Here is a 20,973-nt window from a genome sequence, read left to right as displayed (position 1 = left end):
AAGGACCCCACTCCAGGCTCTAGTTTTCTGCAGCTCAGATAGTCCGACGTTTGATTTTCTGATCACTTAGGTGAATAGCTGAAATAGGAGGTAGTCTGTTGTCTATCCATTTGAGATTTTTTCCTATAAGGTGTGATGATGACTATACCTTGTACTGCCCTGATGATGAAGAAATAAAAAGTGTTGTGATGTTGTCAGATACTATTCTCAGATGTGATCTTTCTATTAAGGCTTGAGCATTTTTTAGAGTTTCAAAGACTCCCTTTAACTTCCTGTAGTGTAATGACATCTGACAGACTTCTGGGGGCCAGGACCCCTGGAAGTAATGATGATCGACCTGAGCTCCCCAACCTTGAAGACTTGTGTCCATGGATATCAATTTTTAAGGAGCAATACTCCATGGAACTCTTCTGTTTAGATTCATCTAGGACAGTGGTGCCCAACCATTTTTCGTCTGAGGGCCGCACTCGACACGGTCTAAATTTCGCGGGCCGGAACCAGGTAGCTTTGCCAGAAAGAAATACTGTGAGGGGCATGTGTAAGCATTACTGCTGTAAAGGGGCAAATATCTGGGCATTTTTTCTGTGAAGGGGCACATTTGGGCATTTTTACCATGCAGGGGGCACATGTGAGCATTACTACTGTAAAGAGGGAACATGTGAGCATTATTTCTGTGAAGGGAGCATATGTGAGCATTACTGCTGTGAAGGGGGCACATTTGAGCATTACCACTGTGAAGGGGGCACATTTGAGCATTACTACTGTGAAGGGGGCACATGTGAGCATTACTGCTGTGGAGGGGGCACATGTGAGCATTACTACTGTGAAGGGGGCACATGTGAGCATCACTACTGTGAAGGGGGCACATATATGCATGATTACTGTGAAGGGGGCACATGTGAGCATTACTGCTGTGAAGGGGGCACATTTGAGCATTACTACTGTGAAGGGGGCACATTTGAGCATTACTACTGTGAAGGGGGCACATGTAAGCATTACTGCTGTGGAGGGGGCACATGTGAGCATTACTACTGTGAAGGGGGCACATGTGAGCATTACTACTGTGAAGGGGGCACATGTGAGCATCACTACTGTGAAGGGGGCACATATATGCATGATTACTGTGAAGGGGGCACATGTGAGCATTACTGCTGTGAAGGGGGCACATGTGAGCATTATTTCTGCGAAGGGGGCATATGTGAGCATTACTGCTGTGAAGGGGGCACATTTGAGCATTACTACTGTGAAGGGGGCACATTTGAGCATTACTACTGTGAAGGGGGCACATGTGAGCATTACTGCTGTGGAGGGGGCACATGTGAGCATTACTGCTGTGAAGGGGGCACATGTGAGCATCACTGCTATGAAGGGGGCACATGTGAGCATCACTACTGTGAAGGGGGCACATGTGAGCATCACTACTGTGAAGGGGGCACATATATGCATGATTACTGTGAAGGGGGCACATGTGAGCATTACTGCTGTGAAGGGGGCACATGTGAGTATTACTGCTGTGAAGGGGGCACATGTGAACATGATTACTGTGAAGGTGTAAGCATGATTACTGTGAAGAGTGCATATGTGAGCATTATTACTGTGAAGGTGGCACATGTGAGCATTATTACTGTGAAGGTGGCACATGTGAGCATTATTACTGTGAAGGGGGCAAATTTCAACATTACTACTGTGAAGGGGGCACATTTGAGCATTACTACTGTGAATGGGGCACATGTGAGCATTATTTCTGTGAAGGGGGCACATGTGAGCATTACTGCTGTGAAGGGGCACATGTGAGCATTACTGCTGTGAAGGGGCACATGTGAACATTACTGCTGTGAAGGGGCACATGTGAGCATTACTGCTGTGAAGGGGCACATGTGAGCATTACTGCTGTGAAGGGGCAAATGTGAGCATTACTGCTGTGAAGGGGGCCCATGTAAGCATGATTACTGTGAAGAGTGCATATGTGAGCATTATTACTGTGAAGGTGGCACATGTGAGCATTATTACTGTGAAGGGGGCAAATTTCAACATTACTACTGTGAAGGGGGCACATTTGAGCATTACTACTGTGAAGTGGGCACATGTGAGCATGATTACTGTGAAGGGGGCACATGTATGCATTATTTCTGTTAAGGGGGCACATTTGAGCATTCCTACTGTGAAAGGGGCACATATAAGCATGATTACTGTGAAGGGGGCACATGTAAGCATGATTACTGTGAAGGGGCACATGTAAGCATGATTACTGTAAAGGGGGCACATGTGAGCATTACTACTGTGAATGGGGCACATTTGAGCATTACTACTGTGAATGGGGCACATGTGAGCATTATTTCTGTGAAGGGGCACATGTGAGCATTACTGCTGTGAAGGGGCACATGTGAGCATTACTGCTGTGGAGGGGGCACATGTGAGCATTACTGCTGTGAAGGGGGCACATGTGAGCATCACTGCTATGAAGGGGGCACATGTGAGCATCACTACTGTGAAGGGGGCACATGTGAGCATTACAGCTGTGAAGGGGGCACATGTGAGAATCACTACTGTGAAGGGGGCACATGTGAGCATCACTACTGTGAAGGGGGCACATTTTAGCATTATTTCTGTGAAGGGGGCACATTTGAGCATTACTACTGTGAAGGGGCACATGTGAGCATTACTACTGTGAAGGAGGCAAATTTGAACATTACTACTGTGAAGGGGGCAAATTTGAACATTACTACTGTGAAGGGGGCACATTTGAGCATTATTTCTGTGAAGGGGGCACATTTGAGCATTACTACTGTGAAGGGGGCACATGTGAGCATTACTACTGTGAAGGGGGCACATTTGAGCATTATTTCTGTGAAGGGGGCACATTTGAGCATTACTACTGTGAAGGGGGCACATGTGAGCATGATTACTGTGAAGGGGGCACATGTATGCATTATTTCTGTTAAGGGGGCACATGTGAGCATTACTGCTGTGAAGGGGGCCCATGTAAGCATGATTACTGTGAAGGGGGCACATGTAAGCATGATTACTGTGAAGGGGCACATGTGAGCATTACTACTGTGAAAGGGGCACATTTGAGCATTACTACTGTGAAGGGGGCACATGTGAGCATTACTGCTGTGAAGGGGGCCCATGTAAGCATGATTACTGTGAAGGGGGCCCATGTAAGCATGATTACTGTGAAGGGGGCACATGTAAGCATGATTACTGTGAAGGGGCACATGTGAGCATTACTACTGTGAAAGGGGCACATTTGAGCATTACTACTGTGAAAGGGGCACATGTGAGCATTACTACTGTGAAGGGGGCACATGTGAGCATTACTACTGCGAAGGGGGCACATGTGAGCATTACTACTGCGAAGGGGGCACATGTGAGCATTACTACTGTGAAGGGGCCACTCTCTCTACCACCGCTACCAGTGTCACAATTCTAACAAAGACCAATGAAGACCACTCTAATTGGACCAGATTTGGCATGAAACCATGGGGCATAGATAGGACAAAGTGCACTGCCCAGCATTAGTTTATGCTGTGGGCAACTCATCTGCCCGCAGCACACCATATTCTCCAGCTGCAGATCAGTGACAGGTTTCACAAGGGGCACAGATTTGGGTCCTGATATCCAGCCTGTAAGGAGAGGACCTTCTATTCCCTTATGGGTGTCATGTTACAAGCCAGTCACTAGGATACATGGAGGGTATTTTGGGGCAGATCAGAGCGTAACCCTCCCAGAAACCTGCATGAACATGGCAAGGTGCAGTGCGGATATGGGACAGAGGCTATTGTGCTGTTAGCGGCAGCCAGGCCTGCTCCAGATGGAGCCTCATCCCGCTCGCACACACAATAGATGCGCTTTGCTGGCCAAGGCTTTTTTCCACTTACTCTGTACTGCGCTGGGGTCGCTTCCTCGGAGTACACGTAGCACAGTCAGGATGTGATGGCTCTCGTGTGTGCAGTGTTCCCCGTTGGGAGCGCGAGTCGGCCAGTTTTCTTCCCACGGAAGGCAGTAGACCCTCGCTGCTGTGCGTCCGGGCACAGGTGGGTGTAGCTGATCATGTTAATACTGGGCTACTGCAGCCGCCCAGGCGTGTCCCTTCATCTTCCACTATGCGCAAGCTCTATCACTGTGCGGGCCACATGACTCAGCCACATGGGCCGTAGGTTGGGCATCACTGATCTAGGATTTCCACCAGTGAAGAGAATCTTTTACTTTCTTCAGTGTAAAATTTAGTGAGCTGTGGTTCCTCTCCCAGGAACAAAGGGTCCACTGTAGAATGGGCCTTGAATGGAAGGGCTGAGAAGATTCTGAAGGGGAAGCAACAAAATTGATAGTGGAGAATGGACTGCCTGGTCTAAATCTTAAAGGGTTATCCGGGAAAAAGACAATTGCACTTACCGATAATTGTGCATTTGTCTTTTTCTCCTTGGCCATGACCGCATCCCTGTGAGACAAAAATATGAATCAAGCCAGGGAGGGACTCCATTTCCTGTCCAATACTCTATTCAGAGACAGAATAGGAACCCAACTAAAGTCCCAATAGAGATAGCTGCTAACATAAGAGTTTCTAATCTTATTCAATATCAGGGATGATGCAAATACTCCAACCCACAATCCAAAGCTCATCCCCTCTGTCTGTGGACAAAAAGGTCTGCAGGCCAAACAAAAGACAGAGGTCACTACGCAGGGAAAGCACAGAAGGCACCAAGAGGCCAAATGGACCTGGAGGCAGCGAGGCATGCTGTGAATTGAACCAAAAACTGGCAATTCTGCCTCTGCAGAGGTAGAGCCTTAGTCTAAAGAAAGACCTGCTATACATGTGAGCAATGCTGAAGAGAACTCACTCACTGACAAAACAAGGGTTAGAGAAGGCAGCAAGGATTTTACTTAAAGCTTGTCAAATAGCCCCTGAAGTACTTCACCTGAAGCATCAGCACTAAGCTACTCTATACCCTCGCTTGCACCTGGGGTAAGAACAGTATACACCGTCAGTTAATTTGGATCCCTCCCAAGCATACCCCAGGAACCCAAGAAAACAGGTGTGAGCACTATTATTTAAGGGACTAGTGATTACACATCCCCCATAATGTGAAAAAATTATTATATCTGGTTTGTTAAAAAGAAACCAGCTACATCAGTTAATGGGGTTCTCCGGGAATTAAGAAAATTAAAAAATACTTAAATATTACTTTATAATAAATATATTCCCAAATAAATGGCCGCCACCCTGTTAGTACAAACAAAATCTGTCCTAATAACACAGCAGGACAAGTTACTTCATAACATTGAGGTAAAGAGTATAATCCTGAATACAGATGAGAAGATCTTCAGCTGAATCTCTGTAGGAATGGAGGACATAAGGAGACATGAACTACAGACAGGACAGACTGTGGTAATGGAGACTGCATAGAATCGCTGCTGCTCATTATCCACACCCTCCCCTCCGTACCTTATGTCTCCTCATGAACTCCATTCTTAGGCTACTTTCACACTGGTGTTTTGGCTTTCCGTTTGCGAGATCCATTCAGGGTCAGTTTTTCCCTAATGCATTCTGAATGGAAAAGGATCAGTTCAGAAAGCATCAGTTTGCTTCTGTTCCATCTCCATTCCGCTTTGGAGGCGGAAAGCAGCATTTTGGTGTCCGTCTGACGAAACTGAGCCAAACAGATCCGTTCTGACACACAATGAAAGTCAATGGGGACGGATCCGTTTTCTATGACACAATCTGGCACAATAGAAAACGGATCCATCCTCCATTGACTTTAAATGGTGTTCAAGACAGATCCGTCTGGGCTATGTTAAAGATAATACAAACGGATTTGTTCTAAACAGATGCAGACGGTTGTATTATCTGAATGGATCAGTCTGTGCAGATCCATGACGGATCCGCACCAAACGCAAGTGTGAAAGTAGCCTTACAGAGACTAAGGCTACTTTCACACCTGCGTTTAGGTGCGGATCCGTCTGGTATCTGCACAGACGGATCTGCACCTATAATGCAAACGCTTAGATCCGTTCAGAACGGATCCGTTTGCATTACCATGAACAAAATAAAAAATATGGTTCATGATAATGCAAACGGATCCGTCCAGACTTTACATTGAAAGTCAATGGGGGGCGGATCTGTTTGAAAAATGCACCATATTGTGTCACCTTTGAACGGATCCGCCCCCATTGACTTCCATTGTAAGTCTGGACGGATCAGTTTGCCTCCGCACGGCCAGGCGGACACCCAAACGCTACAAGCAGCGTTCGGGTGTCCGCCTGCTGAGTGGAGCGGAGCGGAGCCCAAACACTGCCAGACTGATGCATTCTGAGCGGATCCGCATCCACTCAGAATGCATTAGGGCTGGACGGATCCGTTCGGGGCCGCTTGCGAGAGCCTTTGAACGGAACTCACAAGCGGAGCCCCGAACGCAAATGTGAAAGTAGCCTAAGCTGAAGATCTTATCAGTTGTATACTGACAGAGCAGAGAGGATGATGAGGCAGCTCTTTACCGCAGTGTTGTGAAGTAACTTGTCCTCCTGTGTGATTAGGACAGGTTTTGTGTGTACTAATAGGACAATGGCCATTTTATTTCTCCTAATGATTGCTCCCCAGACAAAACAAGCCATTATAACTAATGAACTATTTGAGAATATATTTATTGTAAAATAATAAAGTATTTTCATTTTCTTAATTCTCTATCACTTGGCTCTGACATATTTCCAAAGAGCAGAGGATCCAGAAGCACAGTACTGTGTGCAGGATGGCTGGCTGCTTTCCCCCCATAGGCCAACTTATAACACGCCTAGCAACCTCCACAGAGGCCCCAGCAGTCCATAAGCTCTCCAATCTAGTCTGGTGCCTGCACTGGAAGTGATGTCACCGCCTTGCTGATGAAGCACACCTAGAACAAACTCAAAACGCCAGAGCCGGCTGGCACGGCCACAGCAGCTTCCACAAAAGTGGGGGACTAGGGAAGAGAAGCAGACTTAGCAAGCAGCTCCTACGAGAGACTTATGCTGCCATGTGATAGGTCCCATTGAGGTATAGTAGATCCAGACCTTCCATCCATAAATCTTCCTAGGAGCAAAAACTCCCTTAGGAACCTCCTATCCGGAGAACAGGAAATCTGAACGGAGGTGTAAACCTTTTTATTTTCTCAGGTCTCCTGTCCTGAATGGGAGGTCCTACTCGCAGGGGTGCTGTCATGGGCAAGGAGAAAAGATATTGATGATCAGATTGGCGGGGGTCTGACTCCTGGAACAAACCGGCAGCAAAAACAGTCACAACATTATAAAGACACTGCCAAGTCACTTATCGTTTAACCCCAATGGGCCCATTGCCTTAGTTTTAATAATCCAAGCCGATTCTCTCCGGAGTAGGATCCGGTTTCTATCCCCCACCCCGTTCTGGAATCTGGACTACTTAGATCCCTGCACATTTTAAAACACTGCCATTTCCTCCATGCGCCTCATGTATGTGGTCAATCTAGCCGCTCCAATTCTAGTTTCAATAGATCTCCTATGCTCTCTAAATCCAATATATAGGCATCTGATAGTCTTGCCAATGTAAAACCTCCCGCACATGCACCACAAGTTGTGTTTTACACGATATAAATTGATTGACCACATTCTCAATCCCTCCCATCTTAAGATACTTTTCTGTTCATGTATTTGCACATGGAGCAAGGTCTATGAAACTAGAATTGGAGCAACTAGATTGATTGACCACATACATGAGGCACATGGAGGCAATAGCAGTGTTTTAAAAAGTGAAGGGATTGTAGTAGTCCAGATTGGGGTGTGGATAGAAACCAGATCCTACTCCGGAGAGAAGCGGCTTGGATAATTAAAACTAAGGCAATGGGCCCATTGGGGTTAAACGATAAAAGTGACTTAGCGGCGTTTCTATAATGTGGTGACTGTTTCTGCTGCAGTTTGTTTTGAATTGTCTTTATTCTAAGTCATCTGTGTAATTAATGACGTAGCCGGTGTGGGAGTACTATTGTCTGCACGCCGACATTAAAGGCTTGAGAAAGCACAATTAGCGTGAAATGGCTGTAGCCTCTGTCCTGTGCCCGCATACCGCTGGTTTTTATTATTGAATAAAGCTGCATAGAAGAATTGGTGAGTGCCGCATGTCTTTCCTTCCATTTTTTATGTAAGACGATACTTTTATGCTGAAGTTTGCATTGAAGCAGTACCAAGTCAAGTATTCACACTTGCGGCAGTGCCGACCATTTTTTCCTCTACTTTGCAAAATTGTATGATTATTAATCTTATGTTTTCATATACAGCAAGGGTGTGACCTCTAGTCCTGTTTGTTTTTTTTTAGGCTACTTTCACTCGTGTTTTGGCTTTCCATTTGTGAGATCCGTTCAGGGCTCTCACAGGCGGTCCAAACGGATCAGTTTTGCCCTAATGCATTCTGAATGGAAAAGGATCCGTTCAGAAGGCATCAGTTTTCCTCCGTTCTGTCTCCATTCCGCTCTGGAGGCGGACACCAAAACGCTGCTTGCAGAAACAGATCCATCCTGGCACACAATGTTAGTCAATGGGGACGGATCCGTTCTCCGACAATAGAATCAGTCTCCCATTGGCTTTCAATGGAGTTTTTGACGGATCAGTCTTGGCCATGTTAAAGATAATACAAACTGATCCGTTCATGACGGATGCATGTGGTGGTATTATAACAGACTTGTTTTTGCAGATCCATGACTGATCCGCCCAAAACACGTGTGTACGTTGAGGTACTTTGGTTGTCCTCTTAATGCATTTTATTGCTGTTTGTTGGATAACCGTGTCAGAATTCAAGTATGAAGATAAAAGTTACATATTCAGAATTGGTGTCACTATACCCTGCTTATTCTAGTTTGGAGGATGTTTTGGAACTGACAGATTCCCTCTAAAGGGGTTGTCTGCTATGGACAATCTTTAAGAAAAGGATCCTTCTACTAGATAAACTGAGTTATGTTTGCCATTTTGAATGGAAATTAAGTCCTGCAGACAGTACTTTTATTTTCTTCCATCAAAAAAAATAATGGATTTTTTCTGTACTTTAATGGAATAGATCGGAAACCATCAGCAATGTGAACAAAGCCTAAGGGTCCATTCACACGTCTGCAATTCTGCGGAACAGAATTGCAGACCCATTCATTTCTATGGGGCAGCGCGATGTGCAGACCCGCACTTCCGGGTCTGCAATTCCGTTCCCAGAAAAACCTATAACATGTCCTAATCGTGGACAAGATTAGGCATATTCTATTATAGTGCCGGCGATGCACGGTCTTCAAAATGTGGAACACCCATTGCCAGTGTCAGTAAAACACATACGGGTGTGTGAATGGACCCTTATGCAGACATTAGATCTTCTAGAATGAGAGTTGCTCTCTAGCTTTAAGAATTGAGATTTTTAAAAAACGGGGGTCCTTGTACAAGATCCATAACAGCATTTTTTATCTTAATGTATATTCTAATGCAGATTTTTTTTTATTATATTTGGCAGTGCCTGTTTCATCGCCTGGGAGAAGCCTTGTACAATTGACCATAACACACTGTAATGGCAGTCACTGTTGACCTTTATTATTGTTTCAAGCATATTATATTCTTTTGATGCGCTTAATGAACAGATGGACTCTGATGATATTTGTAACCGCTTTATTCTTTATTACCAATAAATTGTACAAGCATTCTTTATTTTGTGGAATATTGTCAATAAAAACTGATTTAAATAAAAAATTATATTTGGCAGTATATTATTAGGGTACTTTCACACTAGCGCTTTTCTTTTCCGGCACCGAGTTCCGTCCTATAAGCTCAAATCCGGAAAAGAACTGATCAGTTTTATCCTAATGCATTCTGAATGGAGTCTGTCCCTCAGGATGTCTTCAGTTCAGTCTTTTTGACTGATCAGGCTTTTCAGAAAACCGTAGCATGTTGTATTTTTACCTCCGGCCAAAAATCCTGAACACTTTGACTGAACGCCGGATCCGGTCTTTCCCATTGACTTGCATTAACGCCGGGTCGGCGCCATGTGTTCAGTCAAACCGGATCCGGCTTTTGCATGTTAAACCCGAAAAAAGTAAAAAAATAAAATAAAAATAAAGTTAGTCCATAAATGGCGGATCTGCATTTTTTCATTGTGATCAAAATCCTTATCAGGATTCAAATGTAATCTGTTTACACATGTTTTTCAGGATGCGGTGGGCAGTTCCGGTGTTGGAATTTAATGCCGGATTTAAATAACGCTAGTGTGAAAGTAGCCTTAGTGATTCGCAAAATGAGAAGTACAGACTGCTACCATCAATGTATACTTTTATTTCAGCATATGATTCTCACACATTGCTACAGAAAGGAATTAGAATCAGTACATCCTTCCTCTGATGTAATTTGCAATGTTACAGCATGGTATATTACTAGAGCAGAAAGGAAATAGAAAGTGGCATCGGTCGACTGGGAACAAACTGAAATTAATAGATGCATTTGTGTCTAGAAGATCTGCATGATCAGATTTCGACAGGATCTCATCTGCATGAACTATTCTTCAAATCCTTAAGTTGCAGAATTCCTCCATGATCCAGAGACGGAAGGAAGGAAAAACTTTGGTTGATGTTCCCATTGTGGCATCTAGGAGAAAAAATAAATAAATTTAGATTTGCAGAAGATTGTAAACACAATTTTGCAATGCTGTATAAACTATCTGGTTTTCCCTCCCTACATTCTATAGAAACTGCCCTTAAAGTGAGAGACATCTTGACAGCTAATTGTAACAGAGACTACTCTTTACCAATTCTCCTTGATCTCTCTGCAGCATTTGACACTGTACACCAACATCTACTGCTCACTATGCTCCAATCTATCGGCCTTTAGGACAACACTTGTTTTCTTTCCATCTGACCCGAGTATCATTCTCTGGCTCTTGCTGTTGGGGTTCCTCAGGGTTCAGTTTTAGGTCCCCTTCTCTCTATACAACCCCTACTGAACAGACTATTAGCAGATTTGGTTTCCAGTACCATCTCTATGATTGTGACACCCAACTATATACACTTCCAGTGAAATCACCCCTGCTGTACTACAGAATGCCAGTGCATGACTGCTGTCTAACATGCCCCATCTAAAACTCAATCTCTTAAAAACTGAACTACTTGTGTCTTGATCTAACCTACCTAAACCCGCTATCTCCATCTCAGTGTGTGGCACTACCATCACACCTAAGCAGAATGCCTGCTGTGTTAGGCTACTTTCACACTAGCGTTCGATCGGATCCGTTCTGAACGGATCCGATCATATTAATGCAGACGGAGGCTCCGTTCAGTACGGATCCGTCTGCATTAATAACTTAGAAAAAATTCTAAGTGTGAAAGTAGCCTGAGCGGATCCGTTCAGACTTTCAATGTAAAGTCAATAGGGGACGGATCCTATTGACTTACATTGTAAGTCTGAATGGATCCGCTCGCCTCCGCACGGCCAGGCGGACAGCTGAACGCCGCCAGACTGATTCAGTCTGAACGGATCCGCTCCATTCAGACTGCATCAGGGCTGGACGGAGGCGTTCGGGTCCGCTCGTGAGCTCCTTCAAACGGAGCTCACGAACGGACCTATGAACGCTAGTGTGAAAGTAGCCTTAGGGTTGACACTGATTTCCTTCACCCTCTATTCATCCTCTTGCCCACTCACACTGCCTGCACCTCAAAAACATCTCTAGAATCTGCCCAACTCTGGAAACTCATCCATTCCCATCTCTTACTGTAACTCATTACCAACTGGCCTCTGTGCCAGTCATTGGACTCTTACCTATACAGTACAGGATTCCATTTAAACTGTTAATTCTCATCCACAAAGCTCCCATAGTGCTGCACCCCCCCCCCCCCACCTCTCTTCCCTCATTTCTGTCTACCATCCTACCCATGCTCTCTTCAGCTAATGTAATGACTTACAACTACCATCCACCATTATCTGAACCTGTCACTCCTGTCTCCAACACTCCTCTCAAGCTGCACCACTCCTCTGGAATGCCCTAGCCCAAGCAATTAGGTTAATTCATAACATCTACAGTTTTAGGTGCTCCCATTTTAGGTTAGTCTATTGCAGGGATCAGCAACCTTCGGCACGCCAGCTGTGGTGAAACTACAACTCCCAGCATGCACAGCTCCTTGGCTGTTCTCATGACTCCCAGAGAAGTGAATGGAGCATGCTGGGAGTCGTAGTTTTACAACAGCTGGCGTGCTGGAGGTTGCTGATCCCTGGTCTATTGCATCCCCTTAACTAGAACTCTCACCCTACGACCCTTCTAAACCTGAACCATCAGTATCCACCACACCCCATGCACCCAGAAGCATAACAGATAGTCTGGTTCCTGGCTCATGAATCAGATTGTAAGCTCTTGCAAGCAGGGCCCTCATTCCTCTTGTTTGCTGTTATTTATGACAGTTTGTACTTGAACCCCCTGATCATAAAATGCTGCCGTTTCCCACCAGCCGGCCGTGAAACAGTGGAGTTACAGAAACGGCACAGCACTGAGTTATGGAAAGATAGCCCGTCATATCTCCTGTGCACTGCAATAGGTCCTACTGATAAGGCGAGCGTTGGAACGCTCCACTGTTTCCCGGCCACCTCCATGCAGTGTTTATGGGGGAAGCTCCTGATCGGGTGAGCCAAATATTTTAGTTCAATCCTTTTGTTCTTCCAGGAGATAAACCACTGCCAGAAGTATCTGACAGTGGGCTTTCTTCCATCAAATACACATATGCTTGGCTGAACCAAATAGGTGTATGATGGGGGGGGGGGGGTAAAGAAAAATATGTCAGTCGGCTGATCAAATGTGTATGACAGCCTTTGGACAGAAGTAGGCTCACACACACACAGCAACCAGTTCTCACATCTAGCTGTGGGCGGTGTGTACTTAAATGTTCACCAGGAATTCAGCATACTTGAACCCGCACAGAAGCAAACCATGCTACATACAAGGTAAACTGAACAAATGAAAGGGAATCTGTCAAAGGCTCTCCTCACTGCTATTGAACTAAGCAGTATATGTTAGTATAGGGCAGTATTCGCTAGGGTGGTGATGTGCAGTCTGCATATGAAGCAGAAGCTGCACTGTACAGTGAAGAATTTCTCATGTCTGGAGTCTCACAAATGGCTGCCTGTCTTAGCTCTTGAATAGATGATCTCTGGGAGAAACTGCTGTATAGAAGTGAAAATGTCACTGGGGCTCAAATGTAGGTTACAGTGTTGTATGCAGCTATGCAACACGTTTCACAGTTTAGTCCCAGCACTTGAAGCCTATACCCACAGCCCTGCAGGGCATCACGCTGGTCATGTGATAACAGCATAGCCCTTTCTTCGTAAGCACGGCAGTGGAAGAACGGGCAGAGAGGGGGTGAAAAAAATGCTTAAGTAGGAGATGGGAATAACCCCCAACAGTAAAAATTCACCTTTATCTAAAAAGAGTCCCAAGACTTGTGAAAGGTTGAGGTTTGTTGAGACTACCCATTGGACACTAGATTGAAGCACGCTCTGTTGCATAACTATTTCCAGTTGTGCCCATACTGACGTGCATGAGATGAAGGAATATTAAGTAATCCATTATTAGCTGCAGCAGTCAACAAATTAAAGAGGTTTCCATAGCCAAGAGTGGTTTTAGGGGTAACCTGATATGTGCTGAAAAAATTCTCCAGCTTGTCAGGGCCTCCCAGTTTTAGTGTTGTGCCTTCCATCCCTGCTAGACTGAAAGTGCGACATGTGTCTACATGCACGTCAACACCAATCGGACTGAACAGTGATGCATCAGTAATGGCACGTGACTGCTAAGCCATTCCTGCACATATCCCTGCTGAAACCAGCAATGGCCAGAGACCAGCCTTACATTTCTTTTAGATCTCAGGCAAATTCTTTAAGGGTTACCTTCTAAGACTGTGGCACCCAGAGGTCACACTACATTTTTTCCAAAAGAGTAAAAATACTCCTCTTGCCATTCTTGGAGCATTTTCACCTGAAGTGGAGTACGAAAGTTGAAGTAAATCAATAGATATAAAAAGGCCTAAACGTTGAGTTTGCCATTTTGCAGGAAACAGTTACCAGTCTAAGCTGGAATTGTCTTCTATACATTGTCTTCTATGCAAATTTAGACCATTTTAAATTTCTGAGCTTTGTGCAATTTAAAAACTTATTTTAAATCTGATGGAGAAAACACAACGCAGCCAAAATGGCAAGTTTTCAGTGCTCTGCATCTCCAGAATTACATTGGCCGATCAGCACCACAATTATCCCCACAATGTTCTGCTGTGTAGATCCAGTGCCCACATACGAGATGACCGAGCAGCGCAGAAAATGTCTTTGCTGGGATGATGCAGGATACACACAGCACTGCATAAACATGATAGACTGACTCACTGCAACAGCAGGCCCTGGCTGAGCAACTGAGCCATAGCCTGCACCAGCAGGCCAGAACGTGCTGGTGCAGTAATCAGTTAATCCACAGGCTCTTGCCGAGCACCTATGCTGGAGCCTGCTGGTGCAGTGATCAGTGAGGCCTCTGACTCAGATGATCAGCCTCTGGCTGAGTACCTGAGCCTAGTGATCAGTGAGTCTGCTGGCTCAGGTGCCCAGCCTGCTGACTTACTGATTACTACACCAGCAGGCTCTGGCTGAGTACCCAACACAAGAGTTTAGCATCGTACTTTACATTCCGGTGTCAAGACTCTGAGAAGTATGATAACCTCTAGTCTGGCAGTCACCACCTCACCTCTGATGTCAGCAGCTGGCTCAGCAGTCAGAAGAATTCAGGCATGCTGCACTCTAAGTGATCCCATTAACCCAGTGCAGAGCAAAGATCAGTGCTCTGCTGTGTCCACCGGTCCCCACACATCAGTTGGCCTCCTCACGGGCTGCTCTCCAGGCTTCATGGAGTCACTAGTTAGCCTACAGTCAGGGACTCTGGAGCAGCGTGTAAAAGCAGCACGCCAAAATTGGCCAGTGAGCAGGCCACCCCCCTAATAAGCTCCTTATTCGCTGCCAACCCTACACATGCAAGCAAGGAGCTTTGTTATTGGATGTTTTGGGCAACAGCAGTATTGCTGTGCTGCCCATGAGTGACAGCGTGCTGGTTAACTGCATGAAAAGCCTTAATGCGTATTCATACGCATTAGCCTTTTTTTCAAAGCATAAAATTGTCTGAACAGGCGTCTATGACGCTTGTACAGGAGTTACTGCAACCTCTGGTGACCAACTCACATAAAATTAAAGCGGTTCTATCTATACATGCAAGGAATGCATATACGAGTCCCAGAATGTCACTTTGTAGACAACCACATGAAAGACTTCTAACTATGATTGCAGGGTACCATCTAACTGTATATAAAACCTGAACATTTCCTAATCAAGTGGTTCTGCCAATTTTGGTGGTTGCAGACTGTCAGTATGTTGACCGTTTCACAGAAAAATTGTCCGAATCTGCCAGATCTAATGTCAGACTACATAAAACAAGCATTCAAATTAGTTTGAGTGAAGTTTCAGAAAATACAAGCAGATTGTATTGTATGCAATTCTCAAAGCTTTGTACCTGTGCAAAAATGTCAGAGGTCCTCTGCATTATTGAGCTTAGTCTTACATCCGGTTTATTGCCTGAAATCTCCACTGAATCCACAGTTCTGCACGTCAGGCTTACAGAAAGGCCATCCCAAATAAATGTAGAACCGCTCCTCTACAATCCTATATAAACATATGAATACATTTGATAAATCACAGACTGGATTTGGAAAGAAAATGAAAACAAGACTGTATACAGTTTTATTCATCTCTGTAAATATTGCATAGATTCTATAGGGAATAAGGGTGACAGATCTCAGGGTGTAGGGATTCAACAAAATCCCCGGCGTCATCTATCACCTCAGGCCCTGCACCAAGCATATCATCAAGAGTCCCATATACGCAACCCTTTAATACTATTAGGGAGATTTTACACCAGTCATTGAATCCTCCTGCGCTGCCAGAGAACACTCCTAATGAATGACATTAAGGCCTAGTCCTAACTTAGGCACATACTTTGGCAGCTCTTAGATGTCTTCATTTGCACCAGAACTTTCCTGCCCCATCCTGGTTTTGGAAAGTGGCGAGGCCTAAAAATCGCCACTTAAGAAAATTTTTCCCCATCAGAAAAGGATCTCTGCTGTGATTGGACCGCGCAACAGCCAGGGAGCAGTCTCCTCCCTGTACCGATGCTATTCATTAGCATATCAGGTGGGAAAAGTGAAAGAGGAGGGGCACAGCAGTAAGTGATATTACAGCCCTGCAATATGCCCTACATAAACCTGCTAGAAAAGTCCTCTTTAAAGCGGCCCGTGTACAGCCATCAGTGAGATCTCTTGGTACATGATTACACAGGGAATGCAATCAGTGATAAGATACCTCCCCCATGCACAATATAGTTCAGAAAGGAGAGAGCGTCATCATTGGCAGGCAGCATGTTCTAGAGCAGAAGGAGCTGAGCGATATATAGTTCTGTGGGAAAAGACACAGTAAAACTTGTCACTTACACATTTAAATTTCGGATTTCAGCTGTACACAGGGGGGGTTATCAGTGATAAGAGTCCCTATATAAGTGTGTGTATAGCGATAGCTGTCAGTCCGTGATAGATGTCCACAGGGGTTGCTCTAAGGCAGGGATCAGCAACCTCCAGCTGTTCTGAAATTACAACTCCCAGAATCCTCCATTTCTGAGGGAGTTACAAGAACAGCTGAGTAATTTTGTATGCGGGAGTAGTAGTTTTGCAGCAGCGGGAGTGTGGAAGGTTGCTGATCCCTGCTCTAAGGTAAAAAAAGAGATTGAAGGGACACTGACAGCCCCAATTAGCATATTTAGGTATATATACGTTGAGTACAGGTCTTATAAAGTCTATTAAAATGATCTAAGTATCCCCCCTGTCCACCTTATAAGTACCAAAATATAAAGTTATATAACCTGCTTGTCCGGTCACCAATCTGCCCAAGGGGCGGCGCTTCATTACAAAATGCGCCCAGCCAGCCGCTCCTAACTGCCGTTCTGAAGCGCCGCCCAGCTCATCAATATTCACTTAGCTGGGCGGCGACTACAACTCTCCCGACTCAAGTGCCCGGCGCATGCGCATAAAGCAGAGGCTGCAGCACTTGAGTCGGGAGAGTTGTAGCCGCTGCCCAGCTAAGTGAATATTGATGAGCTGGGCGGCGCTTCAGAACGGCAGTTAGGAGCGGCTGGCTGGGCGCATTTTGTGATGAAGCGCCGCCCCTTGGGCAGATTGGTGACCGGACAAGCAGGTTATATAACTTTATATTTTGGTACTTATAAGGTGGACAGGGGGGATACTTAGATCATTTTAATAGACTTTATAAGACCTGTATTCAACGTATATATACCTAAATATGCTAATTGGGGCTGTCAGTGTCCCTTTAAGTGTATAAAATAAAAACTTTAAGGAATCTTTTCCCACAAAACCATATCAATCTGCTCTGCTCCTCCTGCAGATTACTCTGCATTTCATGGAGACAAGTTCCTATATAATGCAAATTTATTTTTATTTTTATATTATTGGGAGTGCAGCTTTGCTTACCTGTAAATCAAACTGTTCACATATGTCCAATCAACACCTGCAAAACAAGACAGAAGAGTCAGATTGTTAAAGATGGGCAGACATTTCAAATAGTAATTTGACCAAAGGAATACCCCCACCTCGCCCCAAAAACAAAAAAACAGCAAAATTGAAGGAGCAGGGTGTGTTGTTTTTTTTTCTTTTCTTTTAATACTTTCAATAACGGAGCAGATTATTATTAAAAAGGTAGCAGATTTAAAGGCTATTGTCATTAAAGGCAACTTGGAAACCTTTTTATGTCAACTTCCATTTAATGTAAAAACTGTTCCAGTTCTTTTTTACATGGCTTTTAAAGCTTTTTGATAAATTCTGTAGATAACGTTCAATCTGCTATCAGTTTATATGGATATTAACATGAAATATTTACAGCCTGTACACTTTAACTAGCACGCCTAGATATTCAGAAACAGATTCAGCTTTCTAGGCAGTTTCCCAGTTAGACTGCACAGGACGTTTGTCTTGATACATTAACGTGCGGAGAGCAGTATTAGGGAATTAGGTTACCTGGTTTGCGATGCATGATTTACACATCCTGAGTCTCTTGCATGATTTTTCTTTTCTTTAATAAGGTTAAGGAACCTTGGCATTTGTACGATGTCCGCAGCCCATGGGAACTGTCCAGTCTTTTTTTCCATTAGACTACAAATAACAAGTTTAATTTTGTCTCTCTATTATTGTGCATGTGCAAGGCTTACACCATGCAGCCAGACCTCAACCCTGCCATAGGAATTAACACTCCTAGGAAGGATAAAACGGACCGAAGTGATGAGACAACCATTTATATGTAAAACCGTCAAAACTTGCATTACAACTATTTTTTTGTATGTTGTATTTAAAGACGTGGAGTTTCTCATGACAGCCTTAAGGCAGATCTGTAACCTAGTTAATGGCAGTATAAGAAATGTAGAGATATATTGTTTATCTGTGATGCCAAGTTTCAGAAACATTTCTGCTTTTTAGGTTACTTCACTATGAGTGCTGCAATTCAATGCTTGTGTCTACTGGATTAGGGAGAACCAGTCACCCCACCTGACATGTCTTAGTAGCTACTTGGGTTCCCCTTGTAATAATTTTGGAGCACCTTAAAACTACATTGTGTCATTCATTAGTCTGCCTGCTAGAAGAAGTGGTGTGTCCCTGCAGTCTGCTAACAGCACTGCTTGGATGGCGTCACACCCATCTGAACCTTCATGGCAAAATGCTAGTAATTCATAACTTCTAGCAGGAATAAAGGAATAGCACAACATTGTCATATGCCAAAATTACTACAATGGGAATTCAAGTAGTTGCTAAACATGTCAGGAAAAGTTACAGGTCCTCTAACGCTGTCAAAAGCCACGCTATATACCGCAGCAGTTTCTGCTGTGGTTATTCATTTCAGATGACAGATCTGCTCGCGGCAGCTAGCCACAGGCCATGCCAAGAAGAGACATGTCTTATTTGTCTAGTCCCGGCTTTCATCTACCAGCCTGTGGAGAGCAGCACTGCCTCCCACTGAAAACAGGAGGCTTCAGGACACCATGCAGCTGTCACCAGAATTTTGCTTGGTGTCCGCCCCAAAATTCTGTGGACAAAATCTGCTGCGTGAACGGCGTGATTTTTAGCCTTCACAAGCCCTGAACAATGATTGGCACTGAGTGCAGTTAGGCAGTGGATGAATACAGCGGACACAAGCTTGTATTAGCTGCTTAACTTCTAGTGTGATAACAGAACCTTTTTTCTTCTCAGCAATATTTGGCACCAGAGAAATACTCAACCTCTACTTATTGTTGCACCAGTTAAGGACAGAATATTTTACGAGACAGATCCAGTTAGAGCATTTTTACATTACTGTCCTCCAGCAACATTTATAGTGGTCACATTTTATAGTAGCATGACTGTTCTAGTAACATTGGTTAATACAATTATGAGATAGTGTGGGATTTTAATGTTGCATATGGTTGTGTATGGAAAGCCAAGAGGGTCTCTCTGAAAAAATGGCTAGTCACCGGTGTCCATCTTTTTAGGTTTTAATAGAGAATAATTAAAACCTGGATCCAGTCTTTTTTTAATCACTAAAACTAAGAACAAGGTTAGTTTATTATAAAGCAATGTACATTTTCATACAGATAAATTGTATATCTGAAAAAGGCAATTATGGACCTTGTGTTCTAAAAAAAAAAAAAACACAAGAAAAAAAATAGGTATTTTGCTAAACAAAATTACTGCAGCAAAAACTTGATCTTACACAGGTAAAAAATTAGAATATCGTGCAAAAATCCATTTCAGCAATGCAAATTAAAAGGAATTGCATTAATGCAGCTTAAAATTAGAATTGTGAAAAAGTTCAATATTCTAGGCTCAAAGTGTCACACTCTAGTCAGCTAATGAATCCATACCCCCTGAGCATAGGGGACCTCAAAATTGAGACTGGGGTTTCATAAGCTGTAAGCCATAATCATCCAAATTATAATAAAGGCTTGAAATATCTCGCTTTGCATGTAATGAGTCTCATATGTTAGTTTCACCTTTTAAGTTGCATTACTGAAAAAAAAAAAAAAAATGAACTTCACAAATCATTCTAAGTTCGAGTTCCACCAGTATATTCATGGATGAAACCAAATAGCATAGTATGCTTTGATTCTATGGTCAGTCATGCACAGATCTTTGTCTATCACCAGCCTACCTTATATTTGTAATAAAAAAAAATAAAAAAAAGTTCAATGTAAAGAGATTCACTTTGCTTGCCACCAGGAAGCAGAAACTACTGGCTTAAATCAATTGCATTTGCAAGACCCACAGGGGACAGACTGAAGCGTGTTACATAGGTTAGGTGCAATCTGTATTGGTCATATCACCCTTTGTTAGATACAGGGAAACTGCTTTATAGAGTAGACCCTGATCTTGGCTCTGTGCACACTACCACTCAGGTTTAGTAGTTCTGCATCAGGAATCTAGTGCAGTTTAGAGTGCTATTCTTGCCATCAAAAATATTAAAAACCCCAATGGATTGAAGAGGTTGTGCAGGCACACTCTCCTGAGCAGACATGTAATATAGCTTGGAGACCACTGCATACTCCGCAAGACAGTTGGCCAGCAATTACTGGGTATAGGTCTTTATTCTAACTAACTTTGGAAATCAGGGCCATTATCTACCACATTCCAAAAAGGCTATTTAAACTTCATACAGTCAGCCAGGGATTTGGTGGAGAGTATAAACCATTAGATTATTAATTTTGTGCTGAAATGCAACACTGCTGTATGAACCTATGACTACCATTTTAAAGTGATAACCGGTCATCTCTCAGACATGAGTCCGAGAAGTTAGACCTCCTTGGAGGTAGGGAAGTTTCACCATCTAGGAGAATAAAAAAATAAAACACTACAT

The 20,973-nt window shown here is 43.9% G+C and overlaps 1 long non-coding RNA gene across 1 annotated transcript; it reads right to left on the bottom strand.

The window, feature by feature from the left end:
• Nucleotides 1-10,033: 10,033 nt before the first annotated feature.
• LOC122932365 lies at nucleotides 10,034-19,964 on the bottom strand. The gene is made up of 3 exons (XR_006388299.1): nucleotides 17,568-19,964; nucleotides 15,545-15,693; nucleotides 10,034-10,608 (listed from the first exon to the last, which is right to left on the bottom strand). It is a non-coding gene; the product is annotated as an uncharacterized LOC122932365 (long non-coding RNA).
• Nucleotides 19,965-20,973: the final 1,009 nt, after the last annotated feature.

Source organism: Bufo gargarizans, chromosome 3 (assembly GCF_014858855.1).
Source record: "Bufo gargarizans isolate SCDJY-AF-19 chromosome 3, ASM1485885v1, whole genome shotgun sequence".
Classification (NCBI taxonomy): Eukaryota; Metazoa; Chordata; class Amphibia; order Anura; family Bufonidae; genus Bufo; species Bufo gargarizans.
The sequence above is the reverse complement of the archived record's forward strand: the minus strand, read 5'-3'. Positions and strand labels throughout refer to the sequence as shown.